General features: G+C 42.8%; 1 protein-coding gene and 1 long non-coding RNA gene across 4 annotated transcripts in view; both read right to left on the bottom strand.

Annotated features, from left to right (window-relative positions):
• The window catches only part of PDCD6 (programmed cell death 6), a 42,797-nt gene that overhangs the window by 16,759 nt on the left and 1,710 nt on the right, over positions 1 to 24,328 (bottom strand). The window lies entirely within an intron of this gene.
• LOC135228005 (uncharacterized) lies at positions 5 to 23,570 on the bottom strand. Its single transcript, XR_010318238.1, has 3 exons — positions 19,946 to 23,570; positions 964 to 19,092; positions 5 to 709 (listed from the first exon to the last, which is right to left on the bottom strand). It is a non-coding gene; the product is annotated as an uncharacterized LOC135228005 (long non-coding RNA).

Here is a 24,328-nt window from a genome sequence, read left to right as displayed (position 1 = left end):
GAAAACAAACAACAGGAATTAAACTTACAGAAAAGCATTGTTAGAGGAAACAGAAAAATTCATAACCTATAATACTACAAGCACAATGAAAGGGATGACCCTCAAACAGTGGTTCTCAACAAGGTAGTACAGCTCCCTGGGGGCGGTCTAGACATTTTTGGAGGTGTTTTGGTCATCACAACAACCACTGGGAGGAGCCATGAACATTCAGGGGCCTGGGCCCAGTCCTACAACGTGTAGAAGTCCCTCTGTTTATAATTACCTGAACCAGGAAGCTCACTTTTGTTTTTGTATATAACCAAGAAACGGCTTTATTTTAATATACTCTGAATTTTCCAGGAATGCTGCTACCAGGAAATTTGAGAGGACTGTACTTAAGTTTGTTACTCACCATCTCAAAATCCTATCACCAAGAACACTGTTTCTCTTAGTCATCTAGTGCTGCTATAACAAATACCACAAGAGGATGGCTTTAACCAAGAGAATTTTATCTTCTCACAGTCTAGTAGGTTACAACCCAAATTCAGAGTGTCCACTCCAGGGGAAGGCTTTCTCTCTGTCAGCTCTGGAAGAAGGTCCTTGTCCTCAATCTTCTCCTGGTCAACGAGCTTCTCAGGTGCAGGGACCCCATGTTCACAGAATGGGCTCTGTTCCTGGTGCTGTTTTCTTGGTGGGACGAGGTTCCTAACTCTCTGCTTCCTTCTATCTCCTGAGAGATAAAAGGTGGTGCAGGCCACACCCCAGGGACACTTCCTTTACACTGCATCAGGGCTGTGACCTGACGAAGGGCAGTGTTACAATCCTACCCTAATTCTCTTTAACATAAAATTAAAATCACAAAATGGAGGACAACCACACAATACTGGGAATCAGGCCCTAACCAAGTTGATACACACATTTTTGGGGGGACATAATTCAATCCATGATACTATTGCTCATGTATGAGTCACCAACACAACACACCTGGAAAAGTACACCTTGGTAGTTGCCACATCATATGATTTCTACATTTACGTGCAAGCATCTGATGACTTCATCATGTCTTCCTTCAATAATTATGCCTAGGCATATATACAGAAAAACACACTATAAAACAATACTTTAGAAATTCCTCCTAAGAAGAGAAAGGGTATATAAAGAAAAAAAAGTTAGGTTCAAACTTAGAAAACTAGGGGTAAATATTAAGGTAACCAAAAAGGAGACTAACTGCTCATTAAAATAAATACAAGAAAAAAAATAGAGACTCAGCAGAAACAAAACGAACTACGACGAGTAAGAGGAAAAGACAAAAATAAACTACTCAGCACAAAAAATTAAGTGGGAAAAACAGTCAACAACACACAAAAAAAGAAATCAAAATGACAGCACTAAATTCATACCTATCCAGAATTATGCTGAATGTAAATGGACTGAGTGCACCAATAAAGAGACAGAGTGGCAGAATGGATTAAAAAAACACGATCCGTCTATATGCTGCCTACAAGAGACACACCTTAGACTTAGAGACACAGACTAAAACTCAAAGGATGGAAAAAAAAATACATCAAGCAAACAACAATCAAAAAAGAGCAGGAGTGGCAATATTAATTTCTGGAAAAATAGACTTTAAAGTTAAACCCACCACAAAGGATAAGGAAGGGCACTATGTAATGATTAAAGGGGCAACATACCAGGAGGATATAACCATATTAAATATTTATGCACCCAATGACGGCGCAAGATACATAAAACAAACTCTAACAGCACTGAAAAGTGAGACAGTGCCACAATTATAGTAGGAGACTTCAACACACCACTTTCAGTGAAGGATAGAGAATACAGAAAGAAGCTCAATAAAGACACGGAAGATGTAAATGCCACAATCAACGAACTTGACCTCACAGACATATGCAGAACACTCTACCCAACACCAGCCAAGTATACTTTCTTTTCTAGTGCACATGGAACATTCTCTAGAATAGAACACACATTAGGTCATACAGCAAGCCTTCAACCAAAAAAACCAAACTCAGTGCTGTCGAGTCAATTATGACTCACAGCAACTCTACAGCCTTAGCAGAATCCAAAACATTGAAATATTACAAAGCATCTTCTCTGACCATAAGGCCATAAACGTGGAAATCAGTAACAGAAAAAGTAGAGAAAAGGAATCAAAAAGTTGGAAACTGAACAATACCCTGGTCAAAAAAGACGGGGTTATATAGAAAACATCAAGGATAGAATAAAGAAATTCATGGAATCCAATGACAATGAAAACACTTCCTATCAGAACCTTTGGGACACAGCGAAAGCAGTGCTCAGAGGTCAATTTTTATCAATAAATGCACACATACAAAAGAAAGTGGCCAAAATCAAAGAATTAACCCTACAACTTGAACAAATAGAAAGAGAGCAACAAAAGAAACCCTCAGACACCAGAATAAAGCCAATAATAAAAATGATAGCAGAACTAAACGAAATAGAGAACAGAAAATCAACTGAAAGAGTTAACAAGACCAAAAGCTGGTTCTCTGAAAAAATTAACACAACTGATAATACCACTGGCCAGACTGACAAAAGAAAAGCAGGAGAGGAAGCAAATAACCCCTATAAGAAATGAGATGGGTGATACTACAACAGACCCAACTGAAATTAAAGGAATTATATCAGATTACTATGAAAAACTATACTCAGACAAATTTGAAAACCTAGAAGAAACGGATGAATTTCTAGAAACACACTACCTACCTAAACTAACACAAGCAGAGGTAGAACAACTAAATAAAACCATAACAAAAGAAGAGACTGAAAAGGTAATTAAACAACTCCCAACAAAAAAAGCCCTGGCCCTGTAAGTTTCACTGCAGAGTTCTACCAAACTTTCACAGTAAATACCACTACTACTGAAGGTATTTCAGAGCACAGAAAAGGACGGAATACTACCAAACTCATTCGATGAAGCCAGTATATCCCTGATGTCAAAAGCTGGTAAAGACACCACAAAAAAAATTACAGACCTATGTACCTCATGAACTTAGATGCAAAAATCCTCAACAAAATTCTAGCCAACAAAATTCTAGCCAACAGAATTCAACAACATATCAATAAAATAATTCGCCATGACCAAGTGGGGTTCATACCAGGTTTGCAGGGATGGTTCAACATTAGAAAAACAATTAATGTAACCTACCACATAAATAAAACAAAAGACACAAGAATCACATGATTTTATCAGTTGATGCAGAAAAGGCATTTGATAAACTTCAACACCCATTCCTGCTAAAAAATCTCAGCAAAATAGGAAAGGAAGGAAAATTCCTCAACATAATAAAGGATACTTATACAAAGCCAGTAGGTTTCTTTTTTTTTTTTTTTTAATACAAAAAGCCAAAAGCCAACATCATCTTAAATGTAGAGAGTCTAAAAGCATTCCCCTTGAGATCAGTAATCAGACAAGGATGCCCTTTATCACCACTCTTATTCAACACTGTGCTGGAGGTTCTAGCCACAGCTATTCGGCTAGATAAAGAGATAAAGGGCATCCAGACTACTAAGAAAGAAGTATCTCTATTTGCACATGACAGGATCTTACACACAGAAAATCTTAAAGAATTCTCCAGCAAACTACTGGAACTAATAGAAGAGTTCAGCAGAGTTTCAGGATACAAGATAAACATACAAAAATCAGCTGGATTCCTCTACACCAACAAAAAGAACACTGAAGAGGAAATCACCAAATCAATACCATTTACAGTAGGCCCCAAGAAGATAAAATACTTAAGAATAAATCTTACCAGAGATGTAAAAGACTTATACAAAGAAAACTACAAAATTCCTCTGCAAGAAACCGAGAGAGACCTACATAACTGGAAAACATACCTTGCTCATGGATAGGAAGACTTAACATTATAAAAATGTCTATTCTACCAAAAGTGATTATACATTTAACACAATTCTGATCCAAATTCCAGCGACATTTTTTAATGAGATGAAGAAACAAATCACCAACTTCACATGAAAGGGAAAGAGGCCCCGGATAAGTAAAGCATTACTGAAAAAGAAGAACAAAGTCGGAGGCCTTACTCTACCTGATTTTAGAACCTATTAGACCGCCACAGTAGTCAAAACAGCCTGGTACTGGCACAAGAGACACACAGACCAACGGAACGGAAGTGGGAATACAGACATAAATCCATGCACATATGAGCAGTTGATATTTGACAAAGGCCCCAAAACTGTTAAACGGGGAAAAGACAGTCTTTTTAACAAATGGTGCTGGCATAACTAGATATCCATCTGCAAAAATATGAAACAAGACCCATACCTCACTCCATGCACAAAAATGAGCTCAAAATGGATCTAAGACCTAAATATAAAACCTAAAGCGATAAAGATCATGGAAGAAAAAATATGGACAACGTTAGAGCCCTAATACATAGCATAAACAGTATACAAAACATTACTAACAACGCAGAAGAAAAACTTGGTAACTGGGAGCTCCTAAAAATCAAACACCTATGCTCATCCAAAGACTTCACCAAAAGAGTAAAAAGATTACCTACAGACTGGGAAAAAGTATTTAGCTATGACATTTCTGATCAGTGCCTGATCTCTAAAATCTACATGATACTACAAAAACTCAACTACAAAAAGACAAATAACCCAATTAAAAAATGGGCAAAAGATATGAATAGACACTTCACTAAAAAAGACACTCAAGTAGCTAACAGATACATGAGGAAATGTTCACCATCATTACCCATTAGAGAAGTGGAAATCAAAACTACAATGAAATTTCATCTCACTCCAACAAGGCTGGCATTAATCCAAAAAACACACAACAATAAACTCTGGAGAGGCTGTGAAAAGACTGGAACACTTATACACTACTGGTGGGAATGTAAAATGGTACAACCACTTTGGAAATCTATCTGGTGCTTCCTTAAAAAGCTAGAAATAGAACTACCATACGATCTAGCAATCCCAATCCCTGGAATATATCCGAGAGGAATAAGAGCCTTTACACGAACAGATATATGCACACCCATGTTTACTGCAGCACTGTTTACGACAGCAAAAAGATGGAAGCAACCAAGGTGCCCATCAACAGATGAATGGATAAATAAATTATGGCATATTCACACAATGGAATACTACGCATTGATGAAGAACAGTGATGAATCTGAAACATTTTGTAACATGGAGGAACCTGGAAGACGTTACATTGAGTGAAATTAGTCAGTTGCCAAAGGACAGATATTGTATAAGACCACTATTATAAGAACTTGAGAAACAGTTTAAACGGAGAAGAAAACATTCTTTTGTGGTTACGAGGAGGGAGGGTGGGAGAGGGGCATTTGCTAATTAAAAAAAATTGCTAATTAGATAGTAGAGAATAACTACTACAGGTGAAGGCAAAGACAGCACACAATATAGGAGAGGTCAGCACAACTGGACTAAATCAAAAGCAAAGAAACTTCCTGAATAAACTGAATGCTTCGAAGGCCAGCATAGTGAGGCCAGGGGTCTGGGGACCATGGTTTCAGGGGACATCTAAGTCAACTGGCATAATAAAATCTACTAAGAAAACATTCTGCATCCCACTTTGAAGAGTGGCGTCTGGGGTCTTAAATGCTACCAAACAGCCATCTAAGATGCATCAATTGACCTCCACCCACCTGGATCAAAGGAAAATGATGAACACCAATAACACAAGGTAATTACGAGCCCAGGAGACAGAAAGGGCCACATAAACCAGAGACTACATCAGCCTGAGACCAGAAGAACTAGATGGTTCCCAGCTAGAACCGATGACTGCTCTGACAAGGAACACAACAGAGAAGCCCTGAGGGAGCAGGAGAGCAATGGGATGCAGATCCCAAATTTTCGTAAAAAGAAGACTTAATGGTCTGACTAAGAGTAGGAGGACCCCAGTGGTCATGGCCGCCAGACCTTCTAAGTTGGCCCAGGACGGGAACCATTCCCAAAGCCAACTCTTCAGACAGGGATTGGACTGGACAATGGGTTGGAGAGGGATGCTGGAGAGGAGTGAGCTTCTTCCATCAGGTAGACTATACTACACTTGAGACTATACTGCATCTCCTGCCTGGAGGGGAGATGAGAGGTTAGAGGGGGCTAGAAGCTGGTGAAATGGACACGAAAAAAGAGCGGAGGGAGGGAGCAGCCTGTCTCATTAGGGGGAGAACAATTGGGAGTATGGAGCAAGATGTATGTAAGTTTTTTTGTGAGAGACTGACTTGATTTGTAAACTTTCACTTAAAGCATAATAAAAATTAAAAAAAAAAAAAGCCTATAGGACCTATAATAAGCAGAAACACTACAATTTGCAGAGAGTTAATATCTTGGTCATAATAAAGGTTACACACCTGAGGGTCAGTCTGAAAGTCTAAACAGTTTACAAAACAGTTTTCTGTATGAACATTTAATAGACCTTATTGGAAATACAATGCTGTCAGTGACAGGACAATATCCATATGCCTAAAAGGAAGACCAGTCAATACGACTATTATTCAAATTTACACACCAACCACTAAGGCCAAAGATGAAGAAACTGAAGTTTTTACCAACTTCTGCAGTCTGAAATTGATCGAACATGCAATCAAGATGCACTGATAATTACTGGTGATTGGAATGTGAAAGCTGGAAACAAAGAAGGATCAGTAGTTGGAAAATATGGCCTTGGTGACAGAAACAGTGCCAGGGAATCGCGTGACAGAATTCTGCAAGACCAACAACTTCTTTATCCCAAGTATTTTTTTTCTCAACATAAACGGTGAGTATACACATGGACCGCACCAGATGGAATACACAGGAGTCAAATCGAGTACATCCGTAGAAAGAGACAAAGGAAAAGCTCAATATCATCAGGCAGAGGGTTAGGGGCCGACTGCAGAACAGAACATCAATTGCTCATATGCAAGTTCAAGTTGAAACCGATGAAAATGAGAACAAGTCCACAAAAGGCAAAGTACGACCTTGAGTATATCCCACCTCAACTTGGAGACCATCTCAAGAACAGATTTGACATGTTGAAAGCTAATGACTGAAGACCAGATGAATTGTGGAATGACATCAAAGACATTATACATGAAGAAAGCAAGAGGTCATTAAAAAGACAGGAAGGAAGAAAAAGACCAAAATGGATGTCAGAAGAGATTCTGAAACCTGCTGTCGAACGTCGGGCAGCTAAAAGCAAAAGGAGGAAATGATGAATTAAAAGAACTGAACAGAGATTTCAAAGAGTAGCTCGAGAAGATAAAACATTACAATGACATGTGCAAAGAGCTGGAGATAGAAAACCAAAGAGGAAGAACATGCTCAGCATTTCTCAAGCTGAAATAACTTAAGAAAAAATTCAAGCTTTGAGTTGCAATAGTGAAGGATTCTATGGGGGAAAATATTAAACGACACAGGAAGCATAAAAAGAAGATGGAAGGAATACACAGAGTCATTATACCAAAAAGTACTCGTAGATGTTCAGCCATTTCAAGAGGTAGCGTATGATCAGGAACTGATGGTACAGAAGGAAAAAGTCCAAACTGCACTGAAGGCACTGGCAAAAAATGAAGCTCCAGGAACTGACAGAATGTCAATTGAGACGTTTTAACAAACAGATGCAGCACTGGAAGTGCTCATCCGTCTATGAGAAGAAATTTGGAAGACAGCTACCTGGTCAACCAACTGGAAGAGATGTATATTTATGCCCATTTCCAAGAAGGGTGATCCAAATGAATGCAGAAATTATCGAAGAATATTAATACCGAGTGTGAGTAAAATTTTGTTGAAGATCATCAAAAGCAGCTGCAGCACTGTAACAACAGGGAACTGCCACAAATTCAGGCCCGATTCAGAAGAGGACGTGGAACCAAAGCTATCACTGCTGATGTCAGATGGATCTTGGCTGAAAGCAGTGAATACCAGAGAGATATTTACCTGTGTTTTATTGATGATGCAAGGGCATTCAACTATGTGGATCATAACAAATTATGGATGACACTGTGAAGAATGGGAATTCTAGAACACTTAATTGTGCTCATGAGGAACCTGTACACAGATCAAGAGAGAGTTGTTCAGATAGAACAAGGGGACACTACGTGGTTTAAAGTCAGGAAAAGTGTGCATCAGGGTTGTATCCTTTCACCATACCTATTCAATCTGTATGCTGAGCAAATAATACAAGAAGCTGGACTATATGAAGAAGAACAGGGCATCAGGATTGGTGGAAGACTTGTTAGCAACCTGTGTTATGCAGATGACATAACCTGGCTTGCTCAAAGTGAATAGGACTTGAAGCACTTACTGATGAAGATCAAAGACCACAGTCTTCAGTATGGATTGCACCTCAACATAAAGAAAACAAAAATCCTCACAACTGGACCAATAAGCAACATCATGATAAACGGAGAAAAGACTGACGTTGTCAAGGATTTCATTTTACTTGGATCCACAATCAACACCCATGGAAGCAGCAGTCAAGAAATCAAAAGACCTCTTGCACTGGGCAAATCTGGTGCAAAGGACCTCTTCAAAGTGTGGAAGAGCAAAGCTGTCGCCTTGAAGACTAAGGTGCACCTGACCCAAGCCATGGTATTTTAAGTCATATCATATGCATGTGAAAGCTGGACAATGAATAAGGAAGACTGAAGAAGAATTGATGCCTTTGAATTGTGGTGTTGGTGAAGAATACTGAATGCACCATGGACTGCCAAAAGAATGAACAAATCTGTCTTGGAAGAAGTACAACCAGAATGCTCCTCAGACACAAGGGTGGCGAGACTACTTCTCACATACTTTGGGCATGTCAGGAGAGATCAGTCCCTGAAGAAGCACATCATACTTGGTAAAGTAGAGGGTCAGCGAAAAAGAGGAAGACCCTCGATGAGATGGACTGAAAGAGTGGCTGCAAGGATGGGCTCAGGCATAACAAAGATTGTGGGCATGGTGCAGGACCGGGCAGTGTTTCGCTCTGTGGTACACAGGGTCGCTCAGTTGGAACTGACTCAACGGCACCTAACAATAGCAACACTGAAGACAGAGGAAGCAAAGCTCCACAACCCCAGTGGCCTTTAGCCCCAGCTGTCTGGGCTACTCCATTTCCAGCAGCCAGTCTACTGTCCCCAGTAACAACACATGGAGGAAATGCCAGCATCACTCAGGCTGTGTCCGGACTCAGAAAACAAGGTCAGCACAACCATGAGTCTTGCCTCAATTTCATCACAAAGAAACAAAGAAAACAAATACACGTTGGCCTGCACGTATACTTGGTAGACATATTTCCCACTATATTTTGGGGACAGTGCGATGGCCAGAAGCAACTACCTAAATGATTCATGCTGGCCAGAAGGAGAATCTGAATTCAGAGACAGCACTAATCACCATCAGAATGTTCAGCGTTTTCCTTCTTAACCTGAGGTACACACGTGATTTCAGGGGTTTTTATCTACCTTCCTTTTAAAGGGGAAAAAAAATCCACCTAGTCTTCAGCTCTGTGGTAACGTGGTGGCCTAGGACAGAGTTTTCTCTCTTAAAATTATGTCCCATCGTGCAGAAACTTACATTTGGGTAATGGAGACTTGAGCAAGCACGTTCGGGCGAAGACTTCACACCCATGAATGCATGTGTGGCTGAAATCCAAACTACCTGCATTTTTTGGGGAAAATTGTGCCTGAATTGTATCATATCTGGGGATCTCTGCACCTCTTTACTAGAGAGATATACTATGTGAGAAGTAAAAATGGGTAAGAATTCCTGTCTGTTTAGGACACACGTTTTTACTGTTGTTAGTTCCTGTTGAATCAATTCAAACTCATGGCGACCCCAAGTGCTACAAACTAGAATTAGAACTAATTCACAGGGTTCTCTTGGCTGTAATCTTAATGGAAGCAGATTGCCAGGCCTCCTCTTCCACAACACCGGGTGGGTTTGAACTGTCAATCTTTACGCCACCTAGGGACCCTCAGGACACACCTACTGGCATTTAAAGAATGCAATTTGGCCACCTAAGATACTCCACTGGTCTCACCCCTTCAAGAGCAAGGGAGAATGAAGAAAACTAAAGACACAAGGGAAGATTAGTCTAAAGGACTAATGGACCACAACTACCAAGGCTTCCACCAGACTGAATCCAGTACAACTAGATGGTGCCTGGCTACTACCACTCACTCCTCTGACAGGGGTCACAATAGAGGGTCCTGGACAGAGCTGGAGAAAAATGTAGAACAAAATTCTAACTCACAAAAAAAAAGACCAGACTTACTGGCCTGACAGAGACTGGAGAAACCCTGAGAGTATGGCCTCCGGACACCCTTTTAGTTCAGTAATGAAGTCACTCCTGAGGTTCACCCTACACACAAAGATTACACAGATCCATAAAACAAAATGAGACTCACGGGGCACACCAGCCCAGGAGCAAGAACTAGAGGGCAGGAAGGGACAGGACAGCTGGTAATAGGGAACCTAAGGTCAAGAAGGGAGAGTGCTGACATGTCGTGGTGTTGTTAACCAATGTTATAAAACAACACGTGTACTGTTCAATCCAAAAAAAAAAAAAAAAAAGGAATTTACAGGTCTGTGGTGAACCTCCAGGTATACCAAAATTCCACGTTTCACTGTTGTTGTCGTCATTGTTAAGTGCCATTGAGTCGGTTCCGACTCACAGCGACCCTATGCACAAAATGAAACACTGCCCGGTCCTGAGCCATCCTTATAATTGTTGTTATGCTTGAGCTCATTGTTGCAGCCACTGTGTCAATCCACCTCGTTGAGGGTCTTCCTCTTTTCCGATGACCCTGTACTCTGCCAAACATGATGTCCTTCTCCAGGGACTGATCCCTCCTGACAACATGTCCAAAGTATGTAAGACGCAGTCTCGCCATCCTTGCCTCTAAGGAGCATTCTGGCTGTACTTCTTCTAAGACAGATTTGTTCATTCTTTTGGCAGTCCATGGTATATTCTATATGCTTCGCCAACACCACAATTCGAAAGCGCCAATTCTTCTTCAGTCTTCCTTATTCGTTGTCCAGCTTTCACATGCATATGATGTGACTAAAAATACCATGGCTTGGGTCAGGTGCACCTTAGTCTTCAAGGCGACAGCTTTGCTCGTCAACACTTTAAAGAGGTCCTTTGCAGCAGATTTGCCCAATGCAATGCGTCTTTTGATTTCCTGACTGCTGCTTTCATGGGTGTTGATTGTGGATCCAAGTAAAACGAAATTCTTGACAACGTCAGTCTTTTCTCTGTTTATCATGATGTTGCTCATTGGTCCAGTTGTGAGAATTTTTGCTTTCTTTATGTTTAGGTACAATCCACACTGAAGGCTGTGGTCTTTGACCTTCTTTAGTAAGTGCTTCAAGTCCTCTTCACTTTCAGCAGGCAGGGTTGTGTCATCTGCAAAACGCAGATTGTTAATGAGTCTTCCTCCAATCCTGATGCCCTGTTTTTCTTCATATAGTCCACCTTCTCATATTATTTGCTCAGCATACAGATTGAATAGGTATGGTGAAAGAATACAACCCTGATGCACATCTTCCCTGGCTTTAAACCAATCAGTAACCCCTTGTTCTGTCTAAACAACCGCCTCTTGATCTACGTACAGGTTCCTCATAAGCACAATTAAGTGTTCTGGAATTCCCATTCTTCGCAATGTTATCCATAATTTGTTACGATCCACACAGTCGAATGCCTTTGCATAGTCAACAAAACACAAGTAAACATCCTTCTGGTATTCTCTGCATTTAGCCAGGATCCATCTGACATCAGCAATGATACCCGTGGTTCCACGTTCTCTTCTGAATCCGGCCTGAATTTCTGGCAGTTCCCTGTTGATATACTGCTGCAGCCACTTTTGAATGATCTTCAGCAAAATTTTGCTTGCATGTGACATTAATGATGTTGTTTGATAATTTCTACATTCAGGTGGATCACCTTTCTTGGGAACAGGCATAAATACGGTCTCTCACAGTCGGTTGGCTAGGTAGCTGCCTTCCAAATTTCCTGGCATAGGCAAGTGAGCACTTTCAGCGCTGCATCCGTTTGTTGAAACGCCTCAACTGATATTCCGTCAATTCCTGAAACCCTGTTTTTCACCAATGCCTTCAGTGCAGCTTGGGCTTCTTCCTTCAGTACTATCGGCTCCTGATCATATGCTACCTCCTGAAATGGTTGAACGTTGAACAATTCTTTCTGGTATAATGACTCTGAGTATTCTTCCCAACTTCTTTTAATGCTTCCTGCGTCGTTTAATATTTTCCCCATAGAATCCTTCAGCATTGCAATTCAAGCCTTGAATTTTTTCTTCAGTTCTTTCAGCTTGAGAAATGTCGAGCATGTTCTTCCCTTTTGGCTTTTTACCTCCAGCTCTTTACACATATCATCGTAATAGTTTGTCTTTTCGAGCCGCCCTTTGAATTCTTCTGTTCAGTTCTTTTATTTCATCATTTCTTCCTTTTGCTTTAGCCGCTCATCGTCTAAAAACAAGTTTCAGAATCTCCTCTGACATCCATCTGGCTCTTTTCTTTCTTTCCTGTCTTTTCAAAGGCATCTTGCTTTCTTCATGTATGACATTCCTTAAGTCATTCCACACCCCTCTGGTGTTCGGTCATTAGAGTTCAACACGTCAAATCTACTCTTGAGATGCTCCCTAAATTCAGGTGGGATATACTCGAGGTCATACTTTGGCTTTCCTTTACTTGCTCTGATTTTCTTCAGTTTCAACTTGAACTTGCATAGGCGCAATTGATGGTCTGTTCCACAGTCGGCCCCTGGCCTTGTTCTGACCGATGATATTGAGCTTTTCCATCATCTCTTTCCACAAATGTAGTCGATTTTATTCCTATGTATTTCATCTGGCGAGTTCCTAGCGTATAGCCAGCATTTATGTTGGTGAAATAAGGTACTTGCAATAAAGAAGTCGTTGGTCTTGCAAAATTCCATTGTATGATTCTCCAGCGTTGTTTCTGTTGCCAAGGCCATATTTTCCAAGCACTGATCCTTTTTCTGTTTCCAACTTTCGTATTCCAATCATCAGTAATTATCAATGCATCCTAACCGCGTGTTTGATCAATTGCAGACTGAACTGCAGAACCTGATGAAAACCTTCCATTTCTTCACCTTTAGCCTTAGTGTTTGGTGTATAAATTTGAATAACAGTCGTATTAACTGGTCTTCCTTGTAAGCGTATGGATACTATCCTATTACTGACAGCGTTATACTTCAGGATAGATCCTGAAATGTTCTTTTGACGATGAATGCTACACCATTTCTCTTCTAGCTATCATTCCTGGTACAGTAGACTATATGATTGTCCAATTCAAAATGGCCAATACCAGTCCATTTTAGCTCGCTAATTCCTAGGATATCAATTTTTACACGTTCCCTTTCATTTTTGACATTTTGCTAGCTATCTTTAATGACCGCTTCAATCAGCCCATGGCTGGAAAAGTGGTAAATCAATCTGTAATATTTACCAACAGTATTAATGACATGTTTACCCCTTCATCTGATAAATTTCCACTTCTAAAAAATTCTCCTGTGACATTACAGACTGTTTGCTACATGCCATCGAGTTGATTCCGACTCATAGCAACTCTAATGACAGAACAGAACTACCTGATAGGGTTTCCTCGGCTGTAATCTTTACGGGAGCAGATCGCCAGGTTATTTTCTCCCAGAGAGCTGCTGGTTGGTTCAAACCGCCAGCCTTTCCACTAGCAGCTGTGCACTTAATCACTGCACCACCAGGGCTCCTTATTACAGAATTAGTCACTGCAATGCATATGCTAATAAAAATAAACCATCTAAGTGTAACAGCAAAACAGAGTAAACTAAATTACAGCAGATACGGACATCTGCATAATATATAATCAAATAATTTAATAAATAAAAAAATTATCACAGTATATTAAATGGAAAAGCAGGATAAATACATATGGTGTGAGAGAAAAAGATAAATACACATGGTGTCTGTGAGAGAGAGGCAGATAAATACATGTGTGTGTGAGAGACAGATAAACATACACGGTGTGTGTGAGAGACAGATAAATACATACGGTGTGTGTGTGTGAGAAAGAGACAGAGAAATACACATGGTGTGTGTGTGAGACATAAATACAGATAATGTGTGTGTGACAGAGAGACAGGTAAATACGTATGGTGTGTGTGTGAGAGACAGATAAATACATATGGTGTGTGTGTGAGAGACAGAAAAATACATACGGGGTGTATGTGAGAAACATAAATATACATGGTGTGTGTGAGACACAGATAAATATATATGGTGTGTGTGTGAGAAACAAATACATATAGTGTTTATGTGTGAGACAGATAAATACAGTGTATGTGTGAGAAAGAGACAGAAAAATACACATGGTGTGTGTGAGACATAAATACAGATGATATGTGTGTGAAAGAGACAGATAAATACATATGGTGTGTGTGTTAGAGACAGATAAATACACATGGAGGGTATGTGAGAGAAACAAATATACATGGTGTGTGTGAGACACAGATAAATACATATGGTGTGTGTGTGAGAGAGAGACAGACATACATATGGTGCGTGTGTGTAACAGACAAACACATATGACGTGTGTGTGAGACAAACAGATAAATACATATGGTGTGTGTATGTGTGTGTGTGTTTAAGACAAATACATACGGTGTGTGTGTCAGAGAGACAGACAGATGTACCAGGAAAAAATACATACCAAACAATGAACAGAGCCTAATTTTTGGTAGTAGGAATAAGGATTTTTCTTTTTTATTCCTTTCTGGAAATTTTTACAGAGACCATTTATTACTCTTGGAATCACAATCTATTTTTTAAAAAATTCCATATTTTCCTTTTTCAACCTGGAAACATAACTTACAAGTATTACCTTCAACTTTGCTATCAATTCCTCTCTTATGTAAGGAATTAATCACAAATTGGAATATAAAACATTCACGCTTATTCCTAAAGCAGCTCTCACTGAAACCGCCAGACAAAAGGTTCTAAATGGATACAAATTTCAGAATCTCTCTCCATAAAATGGTAACATTCCAGCCTGGAGAAACATGCAAAGCCCAACACCAGCCACATGGTTAAAGGAACGACAGAACTACCATCAAAAGGGTAACGACTGTCTTCTGTACGAGCATCTGTATTTTCCATTTCCTACAATCATCACAGAATGTTTCTAAAACAACTGAGACAGTGGTGTTAAGTGGTAGAGTTCTCACTTTCCATGTGGGAGACCGAGTTCGAATCCAGCCGATGCACCTCACATGCAGCGCAGTCTGTCCGTGGAGGCTTTCGTGTTGTTCTGATGCTACACAGGTTTCCGCAGAGCTTCCAGACAAAAGATGGGCTAGGAAGAAAGGCCTGGTACTCTACTTCCAAAAATTAGCCAATGAAAACCCTACGGCTCACAAAATTCTGATCCAAACCGATCACGGGATGGTGCAGGGCCAGGCAGCATTCTGCTCTGTTGTGCACGGGGTCACCATGACACAACAACAACAAATCCTTACTTAGTTGTATCTGGGAAACCGCATTTTGAAATCACCCGACACTGTGCAGGAAACCAGCTTGTTTCAGCGCTCAGGTGGCGCAGGGATGGCGTGGTGTGAGGGGGTGGGGCAGGCCAGGGTGCAAGAGTCTGGGGGGGCGGTCTGCGGGGAGCCAGGTGATGCTGCCTGCATACAGGCGTGGCCCCCCTCCACCCAGCCAGCCCTTAGTGGAGAACCGTCACCACGTGAGAAGGGAACGGAGTTCACACCATCAGGTCTTCCGCATCATCGAGAGAAGCTGGAAATCAGGTTTTCCCAGGATTTGTAAGTGCTGGAACCTACCTCAAGTTTTAACATGTCCTGGGGGCAGGGATGTCTCCTGTGGACCACCACTCTGAGGCCTCTGACGCACAGAGACGCAGTTCCACTTCTGCATAAGAGCAGGGTACAGGGAAGGAGTGGGATTTGGTGGAGATGAGGCAACAGAAAAGAGCCCCAAACTTCAGAATCCTAATCGCATTTCCATTCAAAGGGCTGCCGGGGCTGCCCAAAGCCGTGCAGTGACTTGTCAGCAAAGCCAGGCCCACCAAATCCCAACCCTGCCTCTGCTTCTCTCCAAACCCAGCCTGGGCTAGCTTCTGCGGAGCATAAATGACAGAGTGGGCCAGGGTCCCTGAGACCACCCTCGGGCTCCCTGATTTACCAGGACTGGCAGGCTCCCGAGCTATTACGCTCACGAGTACAGTTTGCTACAGCAAAGGGACACAGAGCACAGTCGGCAAATGGACAAGGCTGTGGAGCCAAGTCCACGCACACCAGGCGTGAGCGAGTGTCCAGAGCCTTGTCCTCATGGAGTCACATGGCCGTGGCTCACTCCTCCAGCAACAAGTGTACCAGCACGTGCAGAGGGCTGCCGACCAGGGACACCAGGCTCTTCCTGGTGTCATCCACTGGAGCCCAGGCACCATAGCGAAAGCAAGCATTGCTCGTCATCGTGTTGTTATAGAAACCCTCAGGCACAGTATGGCTCAAGGTCTTGGCAAGCACTACATCCCTTTCGGTCATGTCCTTCTGAGCTCAGTTCCCCGGAGGTGGCAGGGGCCCGTGGTGAAGACAGGCCCTTCCTGGGTCATGCAGGTCTCAGCAACCCCAGCCTGCAAAGCTGACCCTTTCCCACACATGGGCAGGGCGAAGCTCCAAGTAAACGTCAAATGCTGACCTATGCTGCATTGCCAGGGGCTACAAACACCACTACTCCCTAAAAGAGATGTGCGGTTGGTCGGTGGCGGGGGGGGGGGGTGCAATAGGTGAATATTCTACAGGGAATTATCCTGATTTCTCTCAATTCTTTTAATATAGGACCCCAGGAGAGCTAGAACCCTATCTTAATAAAAAAAACTCCTTCAAAAGGATGTATAAATTGTTTTTTTTTAAAAAATGTACAGCTAAAAAATGCATCCATTTATCAACTACAGCAGGAAGCACAAAAGGAAGCTTGAGTGAAAATTCCTATAATCCCAAGAAATAACATTAAAGTTAAAAAAAAAAAAAAAGAGTACTAAACTGCAGACAGTTTGTGACACGCTTTGAAACAGAAAGCAGAGAACAGTTCTCCTCTGTCCTTCACACTGACCAGCCAGCCGCAGGCCTTGCTGGGAGCAGCTGTTTTTAGGTTTCCTATGGCAACAGCCTCATAAAGGATCCAGTGTGTGGGACAAAGATGACTTCCACTGTTCCTAATAGGAACAGACTTCACTGACGTAGGCAACCCTGCTACTTTTTAACTTCGGTTTTCCACCAGTAATATATCACTTAATTTACTGATACCAAAAACCAAAACCAAACCCAGTGCCGTTGAGTTGATTCCGACTCATAGCGACCCTATAGGACAGAGCAGAACTGCCCCATAGAGTTTCCAAGGAGTGCCTGGCAAATTCAAACTGCTGACCCTTTGGTTAGCAGCCATAGCACTTAACCACTACACCACCAGGGTGATCCAATTTCCTAATAGACTAGTTCTAGTATCAGAACAGAAGCCCAATGCTGGAACAACAAGTAGAAGTTAAAATAAATTCCATCACATCCACCACAGAAAGCCAAGAAGAAGGGTAAGGAGGGTTTGCGTGAGCCCACCCAACACTGAACGTGGACACACGTTACAGCTATGACCAGGGGCCGCTGTGCTGCGCACACATGGCCCACTGTTAAGACACAGCGAGGAGGCCAGTGGGGCGGAGGTTGTAACAGCTTGTTCCCCCTTGCAGGCGGGCGGGAACAGTGGGAGCCCTGAAAACACATGCCTGGGGGCACACCCTGGTGGTGCAATGCGATAGTGACGACAGGGACTTGCACGCTAAGTGTCAGTGCTGCGATCACCTACCTGTGAGGCTCTTAAAGGATTAGCAACTTGTACTTATTAATAATCTGCCTTATTCTTGAAACGTAAAGAAATTTATATGCGATGTACGACAAACACAGCAAAGTTTCATTATATTGGGTGGGAGGAGGAAAGTAAAAGGATAAGAGGAGTAAGAAAGTAAGGATTCTAAGACTAGTTTAGAAAATGTACCTCTTAAAACTCTGACCCTTGGGCCACACGAACCAGAGACTACATCATCCTGAGACCAGAAGAACTAGATGGTGCCCAGCTACAACCGATGACTGCCCTGACTGGAAGCACAACAGAGAACCCCTGAGGGAGCAGGAGAGCAGTGGGATGCAGACCCCAAATTCTCATAAGACCAGACTTAATGGTTCTGACTGAGACTGGAAGGACCTCAGTGGTCACAGCCCCTAGATCTTCTGTTGCCCCAGGACAGGAACCATTCCTGAAGCCAACTCTTCAGACGTGGATTGGACTGGACAATGGGTTGGAGAGGGATGCTGGTGAGGAGTGAGCTTCTTGGATCAGGTGGACACTTGAGACTATGTTGGCATCTCCTGTCTGGAGGGGAGATGTGAGGGTGGAGGGGGTTAGAAGCTGGCGAAATGGACACGAAAACAGAGAGTGGAGGGAGAGAGCAGGCTGTCTCGATAGGGGAGAGTAATTGCGAGTGTGTAGCAAGGTGCATATGGGTCTTTGTGTGAGAGACTGACTTATTTGTAAACCTTCCCCTAAAGCACAATAAAAATTATAAAAAAAGAAAAACAAAAAAACCTCTGATCCTTACTACACATGAGCCACAGACTCCGACTTTAGATCTTCCAGCAGCTGATGTGAATATCAGTTAACTGCCTCTCCGAGTTAACGGACCGTGGCACCCTGGGCTGGTGCTCTCGTGCTCCGACAGGCACTCCAGGGACACCGCAGAGCGATCACGAGCACTGACTTCAGGACCACCCCTAAGAGCGTTAAACCAGAGTCTCAGTTTCCCAGAGCTGCCTGTCGTCACAGAAATACCACAAGGCGGTGGCTTTAAAGAACAAAAATTTATTTTCTCACAGCTCTGGAGGCTGAAGTCCCAGTTTAGGCTGCGAGTCTAGGGGCAGGTCCGTTTTTGTCTATTTCAGCTTCTACTAGGTGCCAGCAACCCTGAGAGCTCCTGGGCTCATGGACGCATCTGTCCTCGCGGGTCTGTGTCTCCGTGTCTCCTCAGCTCCTTCTGTAACTCAGAAATGATTAGGTACAGCACCCACCCTACAGTGGTAAGGCCCCGTTGATGTAACAACAGAAAACTCCTATTTCCAGACAGGTCATATTTACAGGATTAGGATCTCAACAAGGACTTCTGGGAGACACAATCTGATCTACGACAACCAAGCAGTGGTATCAGGGTACCTTAGGAACAGTGTACTGAAAATTTTTTGTGTGAATCTTTAAAATTCGTTTTCTCTTTCCCTTTCAAGCAGCTTCTGGTAGACGTTAAGCAGCAGCTGGCTTCAAAACAACATCCTGACAGATACTTGCTGACGGCATCCTCTGTCATAAGGAAGGGTCCAGCTCCCTGGGATCAGGCAATACTTCTCCCAGGAAGAATGCTGCCCCTCGGATAAGAGCCTAGCACAGGGCCCACGTGTAGCAGATGCTCAGAGATGGCCACCACCACCATCATCATCACTGTTGTTAGGTAACAGGGAATCATCCAAGATCTGTGCTAGCTGAATTAGCCAATAACAGAGGTGGCAACAGCATAACAGTAATAACAGCAGCTAATGGTTGTTGAGCACAGGCCGTACCAGCCATGCTGAAACACTTCACAAGAGAAAAGATGAGTCCTTGCTGGGGTCACACTATTAGGACTGGTAGAGCCAGAATTGGAATCCAGGCCACTGACCCCAGGGTCCACCTCAGGAGCCCTCAGGCTGGAGAGACCACCATCTGAGGAACCAAGGACATGGCTACTCCCTGTAGGTGACAAAGTCTCACCCAGGCCTAGGCCTGGACAATCGTCAAAAACTCAAGCTAACGGAAAAAAGGAGACTGTTCACAAAGGTCATAAATCTCTCATCACTCACTGGAAAGCAACTCGAAATGAACGCCTCGGGAAGCACTACCTCTGAGCAGGGGCACCACGCGCAGTCCCTCACAGTCATCTGGCCATGTTTACTACATGGAATGAAAAATTTAGAAAATTTTAAGTCAGGATTTGCCAAACTGTAGCTTGCTGGACTGACTCTAGGTTCTCCTGACATCTTTCTAGTAACCCTGTCTTTTACCTTCCCACGTATAATTCAAGCACTAGGAACACAAATCAAAAATAAAAAGGTGTTAACAACCATCAAAAGAGAGTCAAGGGAGCAGGATCGTCAGGGTAGACATGAAATGTCTTAATTTCCTGAAAACAATCAAATAAATGCATGTGAAATACACACCAGTGCCTGTGGCCCATGTGTGTTAAACACTGCGGAACAATGTCGGAGATAATCTATGTTCTATAAAGTAAATGCACTAGTCTGTCACTGCAAACACTCAGCTTTACATAAACCATCAGGCAGTAAGGAACCAAACCTGTGTGCCTGGTCTGATGAGGCGGTGAGGGCCGGTCCTCCTGGAGCCTGACCTGCAGCACCCCTACAGAGCCTCTTTCCACAACATAAACTGCCTCCCACTAACAGAGGTGAGCCGTTCAGCACTCCCTAACATCTTAAAACCAACCTTTTTCTGCTTAAATCGCATGCCTCAGGAAAGACAGCGACAACTTTAAGAATTAGGAACAGGGGCTGTGTTTGAGGAGTCAGAGAAGAGCAAAGTCCAAGCTGGGTATCTGGCATTGTCGAAGTTTCTAACAGCGCACGCGGGGCCAGTCCCTGCTGACCCAGCATCACCCCACACTACAGGAACAGCTGCAGCCGGCGCAGCCTCTGCCTCAGCCCGGAGCGTTCCCCACTCCAGCAACCCTCCCTCCTCTGTGCCACCGGCATCCCCAGTCGTTACCCCAGCAACTTGGCCCTGGACCTCCAGAGTTCCCACAGCAACTGCGTCCCTACACAAATGCTACGTGGCCCTTCTCCAAACCCTACGGCCTCCATGGCGTCACCTGGTGACTCCATCAGTGCCCTCCAGGACCTGGATGATCCACCCAAAGGAGCCCCTACAATTCAGTTGTTATTGTTAGGTGCCGTCGAGTTGGTTCTGACTCATAGCGACCCTACGCACAAGAGGACGAAGGACTACCCGGTCCTGCACCATCCTTACAATCGTTGTTATGCTTGAGGTCACGGTTGCAGCCACTGTGTCAATCCACCTCGTTGAGGGTCTTCCACTTTTTCGCTGACCCTGTACTCTGACAAGCATGATGTCCTTCTCCAGAGACCTGATCCCTCCTGACAACATGTCCAAAGGATGTAAGACGCAGTCTCGCCATCCTTGCCTCTAAGGAGCATCCCGGCCGCACTTCTTCCAAGACAGATTTGTTCGTTCTTCTGGCAGTCCATGGTATATTCAATATTCTTCACCAACACCACAATTCAAAGGCATCAACTCTTCTTCGGTCTTTCTTATTCATTGTCCAGCTTTCATATGCATATGATGCGATTGAAAATACCATGGCTTGGGTCAGGCGCACCTTAGTCTTCAGGGTGACACCTCTGCTCTTCAACACTTTGAAGAGGTCCTTTGCAGCAGATTTGCCCAATGCAATGCGTCTTTTGATTTCTTGACTGCTGCTTCCATGGGTGTTGATTGTGAATTCAAGTAAAATAAAATCCTTGACAATTTCAATCTTTTCTCAGTTTATCATGCTGCTGCTCATTGGTCCAGTTGTGAGAATTTTTGTTTTATGTTGAGGCGTAATCCATACCAAAGGCTGTGATCTTTGATCTTCCTTAGTGCTTCAATTCCTCTTCACTTTCAGCAAACAAGGTTGTGTCATCTGCATAACACAGATTGTTAATGAGTCTTCCTCCAATCCTGATATCCTATTCTTCTTCATATAGTCTGGCTTTTAGTATGATCTGCTCACCATACAGACTGAATAGGTATGGTGAAACAATACAGCCCTGACGCACACCTTTCTGACTTGAAAACAATCAGTATCCCCTTGTTCTGTACGAACAACTGCCTCTTGATCCATGTAAAGGTTCCTCATGAGCACAATTAAGTGTACTGGAATTCCCACTCTTTGCAATGTTACCCATAGTTTGTCACGATACACATAGTCGAATGCCTTTGCATGGTCAATAAAACACAGGTAAACATCCTTCTGGTATTCTCTGCTTTCAGCCAGGATCCATCTGAAATCAGCAATGATATCCCTGGTTCCACGTCCTCTCCTGAAACCAGCCTGAATTTCTGGCAGTTCCCTGTCGATATACTGCTGCAGTCATTTTTGAATAATCTTCAGCAAAAATTTGCTTACGTGTGATGTTAACGATATTGTTCTATAATTTCCACACTCGGTTGGATCACCTTCTTTGGGAATAGGCATAAATATGAACCTCTTCCAGTCAGTTGGCCAGGAAGCTGTCTTCCGTATTTCTCGGCACAGATAAGTGAACACCTCCAGCGCTGCATCTGTTTGTTGAAAAATTTCAACCGATATTCCATCAATTCCTGGAGCCCTGTTTTTCGCCAAGGCCTTCAGAGCAGCTTGGACTTCTTCCTTCAGTACCATCGGTTCCTGATCAGATGCCACCTCCTGAAATGCCTGAATATCGACTAATTCTTTTTGGTATAATGACTCTGTGTATTCCTTCCATCTTCTTTTGATGCTTCCTGCGTCACTTAATGTTTTCCCCATGGAATCCTTCACTACTGCAACGCAAGACTTGAGTTTTTTTTTTCAGTTCTTTCAGCTTAAGAAACGCCAAGCGTGTTCTTCCCTTTTGGTTTTCCATCTCCAGCTCTTTGCACATGTCATTATAATACTTCACTTTATCTTCTCGATAGGCCCCTTGAAATCCCCTGTTCAGTTCTTTTACTTCACCAATCCTTCCTTTTGCTTCAGCTGCTCGACGTTCGAGAGCAAGTTTCAGAGTCTCTTCTGACGTCCATCTTGGGCTTTTCTTTCCTTCCTGTCTTTTCAGTGACCTCTTGCTTTCTTCATGGATGATGTCCTCGATGTCATTCCACAACTCGTCTCGTCTTCGGTCACTAGTGTTCACTGTGTCAAATCTATTCTTCAGGTGGTCTCTAAATTCAGGTGGGATATACTCAAGGTCGTATTTTGGCTCTTGTGGACTTGCTCTGATTTTCTTCAGTTTCAGCTTGAACTTGCATATGAGCAATTGATGGTCTGTTCCCCCACGTGTCTGTCAGTTTGTCGTACTGTGGGAGCTTGTGTGTTGCTCTGATGCTGGAAGCTATGCCACCGGTATTCAAATACCAGCAGGGTCACCCATGGAGGACAGGTTTCAGCTGAGCTTCCAGACTAAGACAGACTAGGGAGAAGAACCTGGCAATCTACTTCTGAAAAGCATTAGCCAGTGAAAACCTTATGAATAGCAGTGAAACACTGTCTGACATAGTGCTGGAAGATGAGCCCCCAGGTTGGAAGGCACTCAAAAGATGATTGGGGAAGAGCTGCTGCCCCTCAAAGTAAAGTCGACCTTAATGACGTGGATGGAATAAAGCTTCCAGGACCTTCATTTGCGGATGTGGCACGACTCAAGATAAGAAGAAACAGCTGCAAACATCCATTAATAATCGAACGTGAAATGCACGAAGTATGAATCTAAAAAAATTGGAAATCGTCAAAAATGAAATGGAACACATAACCGTCAACATTCTAGGCATTAGCGAGCTGAAATGGACTGGTATTGGCCATTTTAAATCGGACAATCATATAGTCTACTATGCTGGTAATGACAACTCGAAGAAGAATAGTGTTGCATTCATCGTGAACAAAAACGTTTCAAGATCTATCCTGAAATACAACACTTTCAGTGATAGGATAATATCCATATGCCTACAAGGAAGAATGGTTAACACGACTATTATTCAAATTTAAGCACCAACCACTAAGACCAAAGATGAAAAATAGATTTTTATCAGCTACTACAGTCTGAAATTGATCGAACATGCAATCAAGGTGCATTGATAATTACTGACGATTGAAATGTGAAAGTTGCAAACAAAGAAGTAGGATCAGTAGTTGGAAAATATGGCCTTGGTGATAGAAACAACGCCGGAGATCGCAGGATAGAATTTTGCAAGACCAACGACTTCTTCATTGCAAATATCTTCTTTCATCAACATAAACAGCGACTATACACATGCACCTTGGTAGATGGAACACACAGAAATCAAATTGACTACATCTGTGGACAGACAATTCAGTAGCCCCCAAAATTAAATGATAATGATCTTCTAGATTCCTGCAGGATTCTGCTGTGCAAAGCTCAACTTCTCATCCCTTCCTTAAAGCCCACACCCTAGCTTCCACGGGCACATTTCCTGTT

The sequence above is a fragment of the Loxodonta africana genome, chromosome 2, assembly GCF_030014295.1.
Source record: "Loxodonta africana isolate mLoxAfr1 chromosome 2, mLoxAfr1.hap2, whole genome shotgun sequence".
Lineage (NCBI taxonomy): Eukaryota > Metazoa > Chordata > Mammalia > Proboscidea > Elephantidae > Loxodonta > Loxodonta africana.
This window is presented reverse-complemented; position numbering and strand designations above follow the sequence as displayed.